Source organism: Anomaloglossus baeobatrachus, chromosome 9 (genome assembly GCF_048569485.1).
Source record: "Anomaloglossus baeobatrachus isolate aAnoBae1 chromosome 9, aAnoBae1.hap1, whole genome shotgun sequence".
Lineage (NCBI taxonomy): Eukaryota > Metazoa > Chordata > Amphibia > Anura > Aromobatidae > Anomaloglossus > Anomaloglossus baeobatrachus.
Window position 1 is genome coordinate 164,178,427 of NC_134361.1, and position 14,830 is coordinate 164,193,256.

Consider the following 14,830-nt stretch of genomic DNA (forward strand, 5'->3'; position numbering starts at 1 on the left):
AAAAGCACCAGGTATCAGACATCACCACCCTCCACCCACAAGTCCGTTAACCCACCCAAAACCCTCTCACGTTGGCCGCAACTTCAGCCACTTCTGGCAGGATGTATAGGCGGCTTTCATGGGCTGGTGGTTTCAGGGTATACCTGGCCTGGTGGATCCGCGCCGTCAGCCTCTTCTGGCAGGATGCAGAGGCGGACTCCACAGTTGGTGCTGACCAGGTACCCTCTTTGTGGTGGTGAGCCAAGGCCCCATAAACAGGCGTGCTCTCTGGTCGCAGGTGAGCCAAGGCCCTTTTCTACGGACGGGCCCCCCTGGTTGCAGACGAGCCAAGCCCCTAAACAGGCTGGCCCTGGTGGTGGTGCCACTGGTGTAACTATTTACACTGCGAGAGTTTGTGGCTATAGCAAGTTCATAGCCTTAAGTTTGTTTCTCACAATAGTTTTTGTGGGCGCATTTCTTAAACGTTGCAAAACAAAACTTTTCAAAACTGATCAAAACAGTAACTTCTCTTCTTACTTTCCTTTACTTTACTCCTCTTTTTCACTAGGGCGTGGGCATGTAGGGCACCGGCACCTGTGACTTTCTTGCTCTCCGTCGTCGTCCGTGGTTGTTTCATCTGTAGGATCTTTGTCTGTGGTTGTTGCATCTGTAGGATCTTTATCTTTCCTTTCTTGGTCTTCGTCTGTTTCTTTTTCTCTGTCTTGTCTTGGACATGGTGCTACATCGAGCGCATACAATCCCCTTTCACCTTCATGCAGAGTGAACTGTACTGCTTCTCCAATTTTCAAATTTCTGCCTGAATGTCCTCTGGGCAGGTGGGCTTGAACATCTCTCCTGTTAACAAATATGCCCTCTTTTATTCCTTTCACTACAATGAAGCCGTATCCACTTTTCAGGTTGAAGTCCTCTACTATTCCTCTGTAAAGGGGTCCTCTAGCCTGGGCTTTGGACCTTCTTAGGCACCTTTTCTCCTCCAGATCTCTGGCTGTAACCTCTTTCTGTTCTGGGGACTGTGGTGTCGGAGGACGCTTTGATCTGCTGCGCCGTGTCTTGCGGGCTGGGTTCATGCCTGCAGGCTCCCAGGTGAGGTCTTTGGGCTGATCTTCGTCTGCTGACGGTGTCAAGTCTTCCTCCTCCCAGCGGGAATAGGGCAGCATCTCCGGCTCTGGGTAGGGGTCTGCTGCGGCTGGCGTCGGAGTTAGCCCTTCTGCTTCCTGGCCTCCTCTCCCCCTTAGTTCTTCCTGGCACTCCTCTGGTGGCAGGACTGGGGATGGACTTTCTTCTGCTGGCCCGGGCGGGGGACTCTCCGGCGCGGCTGCAGGGGTTGCCTGAATCTCCTCAGGGGTGCATGGGGGGCGCAGGTACAGATCCACCAACCACTGGGGAAACTTGGCCTCCATGTCAGCCCTCATCTGCCAGTATTCTTCCTCCAGCGTGGGCTTCCTATCAGAGACCTCCGTGGATTGGGGAGCGGTATCAGCTCTGGCCTTGCAGGCCGGGGAAAATAGTGATGCAATCTCTTGGCGGGCCGCGCCCTGTATGGCGGCGGCCTGGTCTTGGCGGGCCGCGCCTGGCATGGCGGCGGCCTGGTCTTGGCGGGCCGCGCCTGGCATGGCGGCGGCCTGGTCTTGGCGGGCCGCGCCCGGCATGGCGGCGGCCTGGATCAGTGTCGCTGTTGCAGGGGGCTCCGTGCAGGCTGGGCTGGACGTCGCTGCAGCGTTCGGAGCTTGGCGGGCCGCACCCGGCGGGGCTGCGGCCTGGTTCAGCATCTCACTTGCGGCGCGGATGAGGGTCGCGGTGGCAGCCGGTTCTTTGCGGGCCGGACTGGGCGTCGCTGCAGGGACCGGGTCTTGGTGGGCCGAGCAGGGCATCGCTGCGGCGGCCGGGGCTTGGCGGGCCGCACCTGGCGTGGCTGCGGCCTGCTTCAGCGTCGCCGCACCGGACGCCTCTTCGGGGACCGCGGACGTGGCAGCAGGGGTCGGGGCACTTGCACTGGCCGGGGCATCACTTGACTCACCCACCGGTGGCAGCATCGGGGTCTGCGTCGTCACCGTCCTGTCTGGCACTCGGCGCGCGGCTCTCCTTTCATAGGCCCGAACCGCGGCAGCCATCTCCAGCAGTTCCATTCGTTCTTCTCTAATCTGCTCCACGACCCGGTTCTCCAGTCGGTCGCAGAACTGGGCCAGCTCCCGATACCACCAGGCAGCGGAGCCCGGTTCTGGATTTCTGCGGTCAGACGCCATTTCTTCTGCGCCGTCTTCTGCACGACTCTCCAGCTGTGGGCTCGCCGTTGCCTCTGATAGCAAGCTGTTCAGTTTCTGCTCTGCCTCTTTCAGCAGCTCCTCTCCCAGCAGCAGGCTTGTGGCTCCCTTTCTGTTCCGCCGTTTCTCGACGCTTCCACTCTCATAGCTGGCAAGGTCAGAACTCTGCAGAGGATCTCTGGGTAGCCACACCTCTTCGTGGGCGGTAACTTCTTCCAGCGCGGGCTGCTGTTGTTTTTCAGCGCGCTTTTCATGGTGGCAATATGGCGGCGCTTCCAATTTTTCAAGCGGACCGCCCAGGCACATGGTCACCTGTCTCAACAGGTCTAGTCCTTATCCTGTTCGTGACGCCAGATGTGAAGCCCCGCAGGTGTTGTGTCGGTGTCGGTGCGTTACCTTCAGGGACTCCACGTTGCTGGATCTCCGTCACTGGTAGGAAATCTTCTGTTTTTGATCGTGACGCCACTCTCAGTATTGCGGCCAGTAGGGACCGCCACTGCAGGTTGAGGGTCGCCTGGGGCTGATGGTGTGTGCAGTTAGATGTAGTAGCCTCCTGAGAGTGAGGCAAGCCCCAGGGCCCTGTGTAGGTTTGTAGTACCACAAGTCGCAGAATGACCACACAGGCAGGATGTCTTTCAGGGTTTTTACTCACATTAGATGGCAGGGTGAGTAGCCCGGGCGTAGCTGAGATGAACCAGATGGGAACCAGGTGTCCTTCAGGCTGACTTTATGAGGGTGACTACTGACTCGCCTTCCTTAGCCCTTGGTGGTTTGGGGTGACCCCGACTTTGAGTCCCTATGGGGGTCACCCAGGGAAGATGCTGCAGCCTCTCTCCCCTTGTTGTTTGCCGTGTGCTTGTTCCCCGGACCAGGCCACTCCAGCCTCTTGCCTCCTATGACCTATGGGCCCTCACTGCGGTTACGTGGCTGCGGCTTTTGTAGTGTTGTGGTGTGGGCTGTAAGAGCCCCACACCGGCAGGTTTAGCAGGGAAAGGTGAATCTATCCTCGCTTCGGGATCTGCCGCCCGGTTGGGCCTGGTGCTCTCTAGAAGTCTCCTTACTTCCCACTCCGTGCACTCTCTAGCTGAAGCTGGCTTTCAGGCAGCACTCCTAGTTGACCGTTCTCCCCCGTCTGTAGCCACTGCGCGGGCGCTGTTAGACAGCAGCAGCCCCACAGGTCTGCTCCTCACTGAGCCCTCTGGAGTTCTGCTCTAACCGACTCACTGGTGGGTTTTTCCATCTCTGCTCTTTCTGCTGACATCTCCTCAGTCCGAGCTCCAAGCTCTAACTAACTCCTCCTATCTCTCTTTTCTTCCCCACTTGTGTCTGCCTACGCCACCTAGCAACCAGACTCTCTTACCACACCCCTTGAGAGGAGATGGAAGCTCTCACCCCCTCCACTATTCCAGTGAAGGCGTAGGCTCTGCCCCCTCCTGGGTTCCCCAGGGGTCCTCTCTTAGGTACATGTGTGAGGCCTGATCACTATGCGCCTGTGTTCCACACCCCAGTCAGCCATCTGGATTACCTGTATTGTACTGTCCCCAGCATGGGTGCAGTACTCAGTGGTGCCTGACCAGGTCAGGGGCGCCACATTTGCTATTTGGATGAATAAAGCAAGTAAAAAGTGTGTTAGATAAAAATTCATTTCAATTCGCTAATCGGGCTAATATGAATCAGGTGAATCGAGTTCTGCTTTTGGAAACTGGGTTAAGAAGGGGTGCACCGTTCCTGGAGGTACTGCAATACCAGGTCAATGCGTGGAGTGGACAGAGCAAGCTCTTTTTTCCATCTCCCTGTTCTAAAAATCCATTTAATATATGGTCCCCAGATAGGGGACGTATCAGATATTAAACTGATAAGAACAGATACTACACTTGATCTTAGCCAAAAGGCCGAGAAGCGATAACCAGAATTGGTTTGGGCCTCGAGTGGCACCCTGGCCTATGCCGGACACATCTTAGGGAGAGAGAGCGAGAGGGAGACAAACCCACGCCTACACAAGACATTTTGTCACCCAAGCCAACCCTTGAAAAGGCTGCTTTGCAGAGCAAAAACAAGAAGAATGGTGCGTTTTGCAGCCGCCGCCCACTGCAATGAATCTGAATAACTCCTCCTTTAGGGCGCAAGCAACTCCCCTCCCCCTTGCAGTCTTTCCAATTCACGATACAAAAAGACGGACAGGACAGGTTGCCTGACTTTCCGTCACTGCCACCCTTTGCCATCCTTACCCGTAGAAAGCCCTTTCATCATCCCCAAACCCTAATCTTTTCCCTTTCCTTCCCAGCCCCCAAACCCTGCCCTCTGTACCTTTCTCACCACCCGCTTCCCTTCTCCTGTCATCCCCCTACCACCCGGGAAAAAAAGAGATTGCCCCCTCCTTCCACTAGCCCACCCTCCCACCCAAAGAACAACTTCTTCTGCGCAGCTTGTTTTCTAGGCAGCAGCGCTATTGTGATGTCATCGGGGGGCATTGTGACAAGCCGCCAGTGTTCCGTCTCTTCATGTTGTGCACTGTTCAAACCGAAAATACATCAACAGGCAGGCTACAGAAAAGCTTACTAACAAAGGTTAGAGAGGGGCTTTCTCAGAGGGCTTTTTACAGTTTGTCTATTCCCAATTAGCCGGTTTAGTATACTTAACCCTTTCACGACCGGCCGATTTTTCGCTTTCCGTTTTTTTTTTTCGCCATTCTTTTTCTGAGAGACGTAACTTTTTTATTTTTCAGTCAATATGGTCATGTGAGGGCTCATTTTTTGCGGAACGAGCTGTACTTTTAAATGAAACCATCAGTTTTACCATATTGTGTACTAGAAAATGGCAAAAAAATTCCAAATGCTGAAAAATTGCAAAAAAAGTGCGATAGCACTATGGTTTTTGAGATATTTTATTCACTGTGTTCACTATATGGTAAAACTGATGTGTGGGTGTGATGCCTCAGGTCAGTGCGAGTTCGTAGACACCAAACATGTATAGGTTTACTTTTATATAAGGGGTTAAAAAAAAATCGGAAGTTTGTCCGAAAAAAGTGGCGCACGTTTTACGCCATATTCCGTGACCCGTAGCGTTCTCATTTTTCGGGATCTTAGGCTCAATGACGGCTTATTTTTTGCGTCTCGAGCTGACGTTTTTAACGGTACCATTTTTGCGCAGATGCTACGTTTTGATCGCCTCTTATTGCATTTTGCGCAAAAGTTGTGGCGACAAAAAAACGTCGTTTTGGCGTTTGGAATTTTTTTGCCGCTACGCCGTTTACTGATCAGATTAATTGATTTTATATTTTGATAGATCGGGCGTTTCTGAACGCGGCGATACCAAATGTGTGTATATTTTTTATTTTTTTAACCCTTTAATTTTCAATGGGGCGAATGGGGGGTGATTTGAACTTTTAGGTTTTTTTGTTTTTTTTTAATTTTTTAAAACTTATTTTTTTACTTTTTTTTTTTATTTTACTAGTCCCCCTAGGGGGCTATTGCGATCAGCATTCCGATCGCTCTGCAGTATCTGCTGATCACAGCTGGAAGGCTGTAAACAGCAGATACGCTGTCTTTCTCTTTTGCTGTGCCCCGGGCACAGCGAAAGTGAAACCAATTCATGTGTAGTACAGGAGTCATCACATGACCCTGTACTACCATGACAACTATCGGGAGTCACGTGATCGCGTCACGTGACTTCCGGTTTCGGCGGTAAGTAAAAACTTTACCGCGATTGCGCTTATAATGGCGCTGTCATGTATTGACAGCGCCATATAAGGGGTTAATCGGCACGAGCAGATAACGATTCTGCTCGTGCCTAGCAGGCACACATCTCAGCTGTGAAAATCAGCTGAGATGTGTGCCGATCGCGGCATGCTGCCGCCGGAGGACCGCGGGCAGTAAGATTATGTCATTTAGGACGTAATTTTACGGCCCGCGGTCGTTAAGGGGTTAATGAAAGTACTAATTCTTTCATAGGCCGCCCATTCTTAGTATTTGACGTTCAGGTAACAACAGGTAACTTTATTTGGAGTGGAAGCAGAGAGATAACACCAGATGCCAATTGTAGATCCTCTCACACCTGTGGTCACTGCAGCATCTGACTCCACTTTGTCCAAAAGGGATCTATTCCATTCAATTACACATGTTCTAGATTAGACTGACAACAAGATACTGCACGGGACATAGCAGAGTTGGTGAAGTTGAGTGGTGATGAGTTTGCTATTTGGATGAATAAAGCAAGTAAAAAGTGTGTTAGATAAAAATTCATTTCAATTCGCTAATCGGGCTAATATGAATCAGGTGAATCGAGTTCTGCTTTTGGAAACTGGGTTAAGAAGGGGTGCACCGTTCCTGGAGGTACTGCAATACCAGGTCAATGCGTGGAGTGGACAGAGCAAGCTCTTTTTCCATCTCCCTGTTCTAAAAATCCATTTAATATATGGTCCCCAGATAGGGGACGTATCAGATATTAAACTGATAAGAACAGATACTACACTTGATCTTAGCCAAAAGGCCGAGAAGCGATAACCAGAATTGGTTTGGGCCTCGAGTGGCACCCTGGCCTATGCCGGACACATCTTAGGGAGAGAGAGCGAGAGGGAGACAAACCCACGCCTACACAAGACATTTTGTCACCCAAGCCAACCCTTGAAAAGGCTGCTTTGCAGAGCAAAAACAAGAAGAATGGTGCGTTTTGCAGCCGCCGCCCACTGCAATGAATCTGAATAACTCCTCCTTTAGGGCGCAAGCAACTCCCCTCCCCCTTGCAGTCTTTCCAATTCACGATACAAAAAGACGGACAGGACAGGTTGCCTGACTTTCCGTCACTGCCACCCTTTGCCATCCTTACCCGTAGAAAGCCCTTTCATCATCCCCAAACCCTAATCTTTTCCCTTTCCTTCCCAGCCCCCAAACCCTGCCCTCTGTACCTTTCTCACCACCCGCTTCCCTTCTCCTGTCATCCCCCTACCACCCGGGAAAAAAAGAGATTGCCCCCTCCTTCCACTAGCCCACCCTCCCACCCAAAGAACAACTTCTTCTGCGCAGCTTGTTTTCTAGGCAGCAGCGCTATTGTGATGTCATCGGGGGGCATTGTGACAAGCCGCCAGTGTTCCGTCTCTTCATGTTGTGCACTGTTCAAACCGAAAATACATCAACAGGCAGGCTACAGAAAAGCTTACTAACAAAGGTTAGAGAGGGGCTTTCTCAGAGGGCTTTTTACAGTTTGTCTATTCCCAATTAGCCGGTTTAGTATACTTAATGAAAGTACTAATTCTTTCATAGGCCGCCCATTCTTAGTATTTGACGTTCAGGTAACAACAGGTAACTTTATTTGGAGTGGAAGCAGAGAGATAACACCAGATGCCAATTGTAGATCCTCTCACACCTGTGGTCACTGCAGCATCTGACTCCACTTTGTCCAAAAGGGATCTATTCCATTCAATTACACATGATCTAGATTAGACTGACAACAAGATACTGCACGGGACATAGCAGAGTTGGTGAAGTTGAGTGGTGATGAGTTTGCTATTTGGATGAATAAAGCAAGTAAAAAGTGTGTTAGATAAAAATTCATTTCAATTCGCTAATCGGGCTAATATGAATCAGGTGAATCGAGTTCTGCTTTTGGAAACTGGGTTAAGAAGGGGTGCACCGTTCCTGGAGGTACTGCAATACCAGGTCAATGCGTGGAGTGGACAGAGCAAGCTCTTTTTCCATCTCCCTGTTCTAAAAATCCATTTAATATATGGTCCCCAGATAGGGGACGTATCAGATATTAAACTGATAAGAACAGATTTTTTTTAACTTGGAAGTACCTAAAACAAGGTACACCCGTTTATTATTGGATATAAAAGTACATTACATTAAAAACATTCCATTTTACAACATTTTCTGTGATTAAATCTGTATCTCAATTACAGAATATCAAAACATCATTTACATTTGTATTGCATATAGTAAGCAGTCTACATATTACAAGTCCTTTACACTACAGGGCTTCACTCCTATAAAGAACACTATCCACAATTCCTTTACACTCAACCTATAAATTATATACAAAAATTGTTCCTTTAAATTGCGGAGTTCCACTCCTTTACAAACCACTGTTTCGATAAAATGACATTCTTCTTCTTGTCCAGAATATAATACAGATACATATCACTAAAAGCCAAATCTATAACATCCTGCACAGATATAACATCATGCTTAAAAAGAAGGATGTTCCTGGCCTTCCACAGAGCTTCCTTGACTGTGCTGATTGTCTTCCATGCGATGATCTTCTTATTGACGGTGGGACATTCCACATACCCAAATAAAACAGACTCAAAAGTCAGATCTCTGATGTCCGTCATTTTTTGCAATAAAGGAAAAATTCGTGTCCATATTTGTCGTGCAAAAGAACAAGTCCATAAAATATGTAGTACCGTCTCATCTCCGAAGCATCTTTCCCTTGGACATCTGGCAGTAGTCACAAGTCCTCTTCTGTGTTGGAATGCTCTGCATGGAAGACAATCATGCACACAGCTCCAGGCCAGGTCCTTCTGGGAATTAAAAAGGTACGATGCATTAATATTTTGAAATATTTCAACACACTTAATTTCATTAAAATTCCCAATCTGTGTTATTGGCTGTTTATCCTTAAAACACTTTAAAATCTTCTTGCTGTCTTTTATATCCTCTACAATTTTCCCTTTCAAATCATAAGAATTAACAATAGTTTCCAAAATAACATAACTATCTGGCATATTAAAAGCGTACGGGGAACTTAAAACCGTTTGAAACCAACCAAGACGTCTCATAAAATAACCCGTATTAAAACGAATAAAATATGACCAGTAGTTAGATTTTGAAAGGGCATTAAAACACAAAACAAAAAACCTTATATAAACAAAAGCTCTAAAATCTGGAAAATCTTTGCCACCTTTTTCTTTAGGTTTAATTACCACTTCTCTTTTTAATTTCTCCATCTTAGAATTCCAAAAAAAAATAAAACACGCTTTGATGATCTGGTTAAAAATTCGTGTGGGAGGAGGGAAGACAAGGCTCAAATACAACAACAGAGGAAGAATGACCATTTTTATAATCAGAACCTTCCCCTCCATCGTCAGCTTTCGTAGCCTCCACATACACAGCTTTTGATTCACCTTTTGTGCAATGACCTCCCAACTTTCTTTCCCTTTATTTGTCTCATTAAAAATCACCCCTAAAATCTTCACAGACTCACATTCAGGTACTGGAATATCATTTAGTGTCATATTCCCCACATTTAGAATACCACTTTTGTTTAAATTAACCTTAAAACCAGACCCACAACAAAAATATTCTACCTGTTTCAACGCTTTCCTAATAGACAGAGCATCTTTACAAATTACCACCACATCATCCATGTAACCCGTTACCTTAGCTTCCAAACCACCTCCCCCCGGCAACGGGATACCACGGATCTGTTTATCTCTCCTTAAAGCACAAAGTAACGGTTCAAGGGCACACACAAATAATAAAGGGGACAATGGGCAACCTTGTTTAACCCCAGAGTTTAAAACCACCTCCTTCGTTTTAAAACCATTAACTAAAATTTTACTTGTACAATTGTGATAAAATGCTTTAAGAGACAATAAAAATCCTTCAGGTATTCCCATGCGTGATAAAACCTTAAATAGGAACTGATGTGACACTCTGTCAAAGGCTTTCTCGAAGTCTAAGGACAGGACCGCCAACTGACTCCCCCTTGACTTTGTGTCATCAATCACATCTTTGATTAAATTTAAGTTTTCCCACACACTCCTTCCCGGTATACCGCACACTTGATTTATATGAATTATATTCTCTATCACTTTTTTCAATCTAGTTGCACATATTTTTGCCAGTATTTTGTAATCACAATTTAAAAGAGTGATAGGTCTCCAATTTTTTAGACTAGATTTGTCTCCTATTTTATGTATGAGGGAAACCTCACCCCTCCTCCATGAGGTGGGGAGAATTTTTGTTCTAAAAACCTCACTAAAAACAGAAAACAAATCCTCTTGTAAAATGTCATAAAAGGTGGAATAAAACTCTATAGGTATGCCATCGGGTCCCGGTACTTTACCAGCCTTAAAACTCCCCACCGCGTCTGATACCTCTTCCTCACTCAGGTCCTGTATTAAAAATTCTTGTGAAACAGGGTCAAGACTGATGGAAATATCATCTAAAATACTTTCTGTAAAACAATTATCAATACTTTTTGTGTTAAAAAGCTCAGAATAATACTCATACACTTTGGCTAAAATCCCCTCTATATTTTGTTCACCTTCCATAGAATTGATAAAAACCCGCTTTTCCACCATACATTTAAAAAAATACCTCGAACAAGTTTCATTATTTTCAATATGTTTAACCTTAGCATGAAAAATAAGCTCTTTCCCTTTTTGTTCTAGTGTGTGGTGGATTTCATTTTTTAGGTCACTAATATCTTTCTCCACATCCATATCATTATTTCTTAATTTATATAAGGTTTGTAACCTGGTAGTAAGTTGGGTATAAAATTCTCTCTTTTCCTTTACCTTCTGTGCTCCTGCCTTAATAAAAAAATCTTTTATATTTTTTTTCATTTTTTCCCACCACCTGCTGATGGGAATACGAGGGTCTCTTATTCTCTTAAAATATAAATAGAAATTAGTAAAATCAGTTAAAATTTGAGGGTCTTCTAAAAGGGAGATATTTAACTTCCAAGAACCTTTCCCTTTTTTAAAAAGATCATCATGTTTTACATGAAAGGATAATAATTTATGGTCAGAAAATGCATTAGTTAGAAGCTCACATTTAAAAGGCAGCACGGACTTTGAGCAGAAAATAAAATCAATCCTGGAGCTACAGTTAACATTACTCCATGTTACCCAGTCCTGCAATGGTAAATCTCTATTACATTCCTTAAAAACATCGTTTAATCTAAAATCCAGCACAATGTTTCTAAGCATAAAAGAAGTTTTATCATAATTTCTGCTTGTTGCGCTGGAAATTCTTTTCTCACCACCAAGAATGCAATTAAAATCACCTGCTAAAACCATCGGGGTAGAGTCATTAAGAAATAAGGGTAACATATCTAACATTTCAGCTCTTTCTTGCTTGTCTGCGGATCCATAAAAATTTAAAAATTGCCATTTGTAACCATCAATAATAGCTTGAACTAATAAAATTCTGCCAGGTAAAATCTCTTGAACAGAATCAATAAACGCATTCCCCCTAAAAAGAATGGCGACCCCTGCTGACTTGGACCCATTTGACCCCGACCACACTGAGGGTCCATACGTCCAATCTTTCTGATACTCATGGTAATTTAAACTGTGTGATATAGAACACTCTTGTAAAAAGAATACAGTTGCAGTCAGAGTAGTAAGAAAATCAAACAACGCCACTCTTTTTGCCTGTGTTTTAAGCCCTCTCACATTTAGAGACACACCCTTAACCCCTGCCATAAGAGAAAAGAAGAAGGATAATTAAATATTTCTAAACTCTTACCTCAGCTGGTTCAGACGTCTCCTTCAGAGTAGGATAGATCGTCGGAGATGACCGTTTGCAAGGAGTCCGTATCTGAGGACTCCCCATTGGTTAACGTCTCAGGCTGCACACCTCCCGGGACAGACTGAGTTCTCATACTAGTAATTTGCATCTGGTCAGCTGACCCGTCTCCCTGCTCCAGACACTCCATCCCATCTCCTTTAAGGGAATAGTCAGGGAGAGTCTCATCGAGCACACGCGCCTCGGGTGTAATCAGCACATTGACCGGGGTCTCCGGGATCACGGAGGCAGCCACCCCAGTCCCCATCTCCATTTCTGAAGAGGGTAGGGTAACTCCCTCCTGCTGACACGCCATTGGGTTCCCACCATCATCCGGAGGGTCCGGAGGGGGTACTACCTCAGGTTCCCTCTGAGACCCCTGCAACTTACGTCTCTTTGGTCCAGAAGTCTGGCATCTGGGAGTCATCCCGGGAGTACACGAAGACGAGGATTGGCCTTTGGCAGATACTTCTGGCCTCTCTACGGAGGCCGCCTCCGGCCTTCTGCCCTGCCGTTCCCTCCTTTCCTTCGCCATTTCATCCGACACGGGGACGCCTTCTGCAGCCTGAGTTTGTTTGCTTGGCTCATCTCCGTCTCTCTCTCCATCCTCCCTTCCCACAGGCCTGTCCGAACCAGCCGAGGGTTGGTCAGGGGCCGAGGGCTTCTCCACTCGTGATTTTCCCCAGACATTCCTGTAGGGACATTTGAAAAAAGAGTGAGTGTTTGACATACAATTAGTACATATGCTTCCTTTTGGACATTTATCAGTCTTATGATCTTTACCTCCACAAGAAACACAAGTCACATCACAATCAGAATGTCCATATTTTTTACATTTACGACAAAAGGGAGGCATACCATTAAAAAAAAAGGTCGCCATTCGTATTACCTATTTTAAAACGGGCTGGAGGTAAACGTATACCTCCTGCTACCGTAGGGTCCTTAATACAAGTGACAACATACCTCCATTTACTACTCCATATGCCACATTCATTCATTACCTTCCCTTGACACACCACCTTGGAAAAAAAATTATTAAGGAATGAAGTAATCTCAGTCTCAGTCACATAAGGAGAGTAAATTTTAACAATAAGAATCTTTACATCGTCAATTTTGTGTTCTACAATAGTTATACCTTTAAGGGATGGTTTCTTTTGGAAAATCACATCCGGATCCTTAGTTTTAGTACAGAAATCTCGGTGGATACCCTCTCCTGTAAAGGTAATATCGAACACACCTCGTCGAGGGTAGTCCTGGATGGCCAAGATTTCCTGTTTACGCACTGAGAAGGTGCGTTCAAGCACCTCTCCCACGACATATCTTAGGCCACGACCATCACTCCCTCCTTTATCGAAGTATACCCGTACCGTATGCTTTAGGCGAGCATAGGTGGGAATATCGCCAGGATCCGCATCCATGGCAACGGGGGATTTTCCGCAACAAAATACTCACTGGAAAATCCAAAGATAATCCAGCTGAGCGATCGCAACTCGTTGTCTGGGGACTAAGCCCACCTCCCAAAAGCAGCAGAGGATTGGATCCCACTACAAGAGTGGGACCCGCACCTAAGGCCAAAAGGCGGGGTACCCCAGACACCTAATGTGCTACAACCAGATGCTAGCAGGATTACCAACACCAGATCGCAGCCAAAAGGCCGAGAAGCGATAACCAGAATTGGTTTGGGCCTCGAGTGGCACCCTGGCCTATGCCGGACACATCTTAGGGAGAGAGAGCGAGAGGGAGACAAACCCACGCCTACACAAGACATTTTGTCACCCAAGCCAACCCTTGAAAAGGCTGCTTTGCAGAGCAAAAACAAGAAGAATGGTGCGTTTTGCAGCCGCCGCCCACTGCAATGAATCTGAATAACTCCTCCTTTAGGGCGCAAGCAACTCCCCTCCCCCTTGCAGTCTTTCCAATTCACGATACAAAAAGACGGACAGGACAGGTTGCCTGACTTTCCGTCACTGCCACCCTTTGCCATCCTTACCCGTAGAAAGCCCTTTCATCATCCCCAAACCCTAATCTTTTCCCTTTCCTTCCCAGCCCCCAAACCCTGCCCTCTGTACCTTTCTCACCACCCGCTTCCCTTCTCCTGTCATCCCCCTACCACCCGGGAAAAAAAGAGATTGCCCCCTCCTTCCACTAGCCCACCCTCCCACCCAAAGAACAACTTCTTCTGCGCAGCTTGTTTTCTAGGCAGCAGCGCTATTGTGATGTCATCGGGGGGCATTGTGACAAGCCGCCAGTGTTCCGTCTCTTCATGTTGTGCACTGTTCAAACCGAAAATACATCAACAGGCAGGCTACAGAAAAGCTTACTAACAAAGGTTAGAGAGGGGCTTTCTCAGAGGGCTTTTTACAGTTTGTCTATTCCCAATTAGCCGGTTTAGTATACTTAATGAAAGTACTAATTCTTTCATAGGCCGCCCATTCTTAGTATTTGACGTTCAGGTAACAACAGGTAACTTTATTTGGAGTGGAAGCAGAGAGATAACACCAGATGCCAATTGTAGATCCTCTCACACCTGTGGTCACTGCAGCATCTGACTCCACTTTGTCCAAAAGGGATCTATTCCATTCAATTACACATGATCTAGATTAGACTGACAACAAGATACTGCACGGGACATAGCAGAGTTGGTGAAGTTGAGTGGTGATGAGTTTGCTATTTGGATGAATAAAGCAAGTAAAAAGTGTGTTAGATAAAAATTCATTTCAATTCGCTAATCGGGCTAATATGAATCAGGTGAATCGAGTTCTGCTTTTGGAAACTGGGTTAAGAAGGGGTGCACCGTTCCTGGAGGTACTGCAATACCAGGTCAATGCGTGGAGTGGACAGAGCAAGCTCTTTTTCCATCTCCCTGTTCTAAAAATCCATTTAATATATGGTCCCCAGATAGGGGACGTATCAGATATTAAACTGATAAGAACAGATACTACACTTGATCTTAGCCAAAAGGCCGAGAAGCGATAACCAGAATTGGTTTGGGCCTCGAGTGGCACCCTGGCCTATGCCGGACACATCTTAGGGAGAGAGAGCGAGAGGGAGACAAAC

At 46.6% G+C, this 14,830-nt stretch overlaps 4 non-coding genes across 4 annotated transcripts; all 4 read right to left on the reverse strand.

Annotated features, from left to right (window-relative positions):
• Positions 1-3,973: 3,973 nt before the first annotated feature.
• Positions 3,974-4,165, reverse strand: LOC142252822 (U2 spliceosomal RNA). Its single transcript, XR_012726188.1, has one exon. It is a non-coding gene; the product is annotated as a U2 spliceosomal RNA (small nuclear RNA).
• A 2,405-nt stretch (positions 4,166-6,570) lies between these two features.
• On the reverse strand, positions 6,571-6,761 carry LOC142254115 (U2 spliceosomal RNA). The gene has a single exon (XR_012727134.1). It is a non-coding gene; the product is annotated as a U2 spliceosomal RNA (small nuclear RNA).
• A 1,117-nt stretch (positions 6,762-7,878) lies between these two features.
• LOC142253350 (U2 spliceosomal RNA) lies at positions 7,879-8,062 on the reverse strand. The gene has a single exon (XR_012726649.1). It is a non-coding gene; the product is annotated as a U2 spliceosomal RNA (small nuclear RNA).
• Positions 8,063-14,556: 6,494 nt separating this feature from the next.
• On the reverse strand, positions 14,557-14,747 carry LOC142254116 (U2 spliceosomal RNA). Its single transcript, XR_012727135.1, has one exon. It is a non-coding gene; the product is annotated as a U2 spliceosomal RNA (small nuclear RNA).
• Between the last annotated feature and the right edge of the window lie 83 nt (positions 14,748-14,830).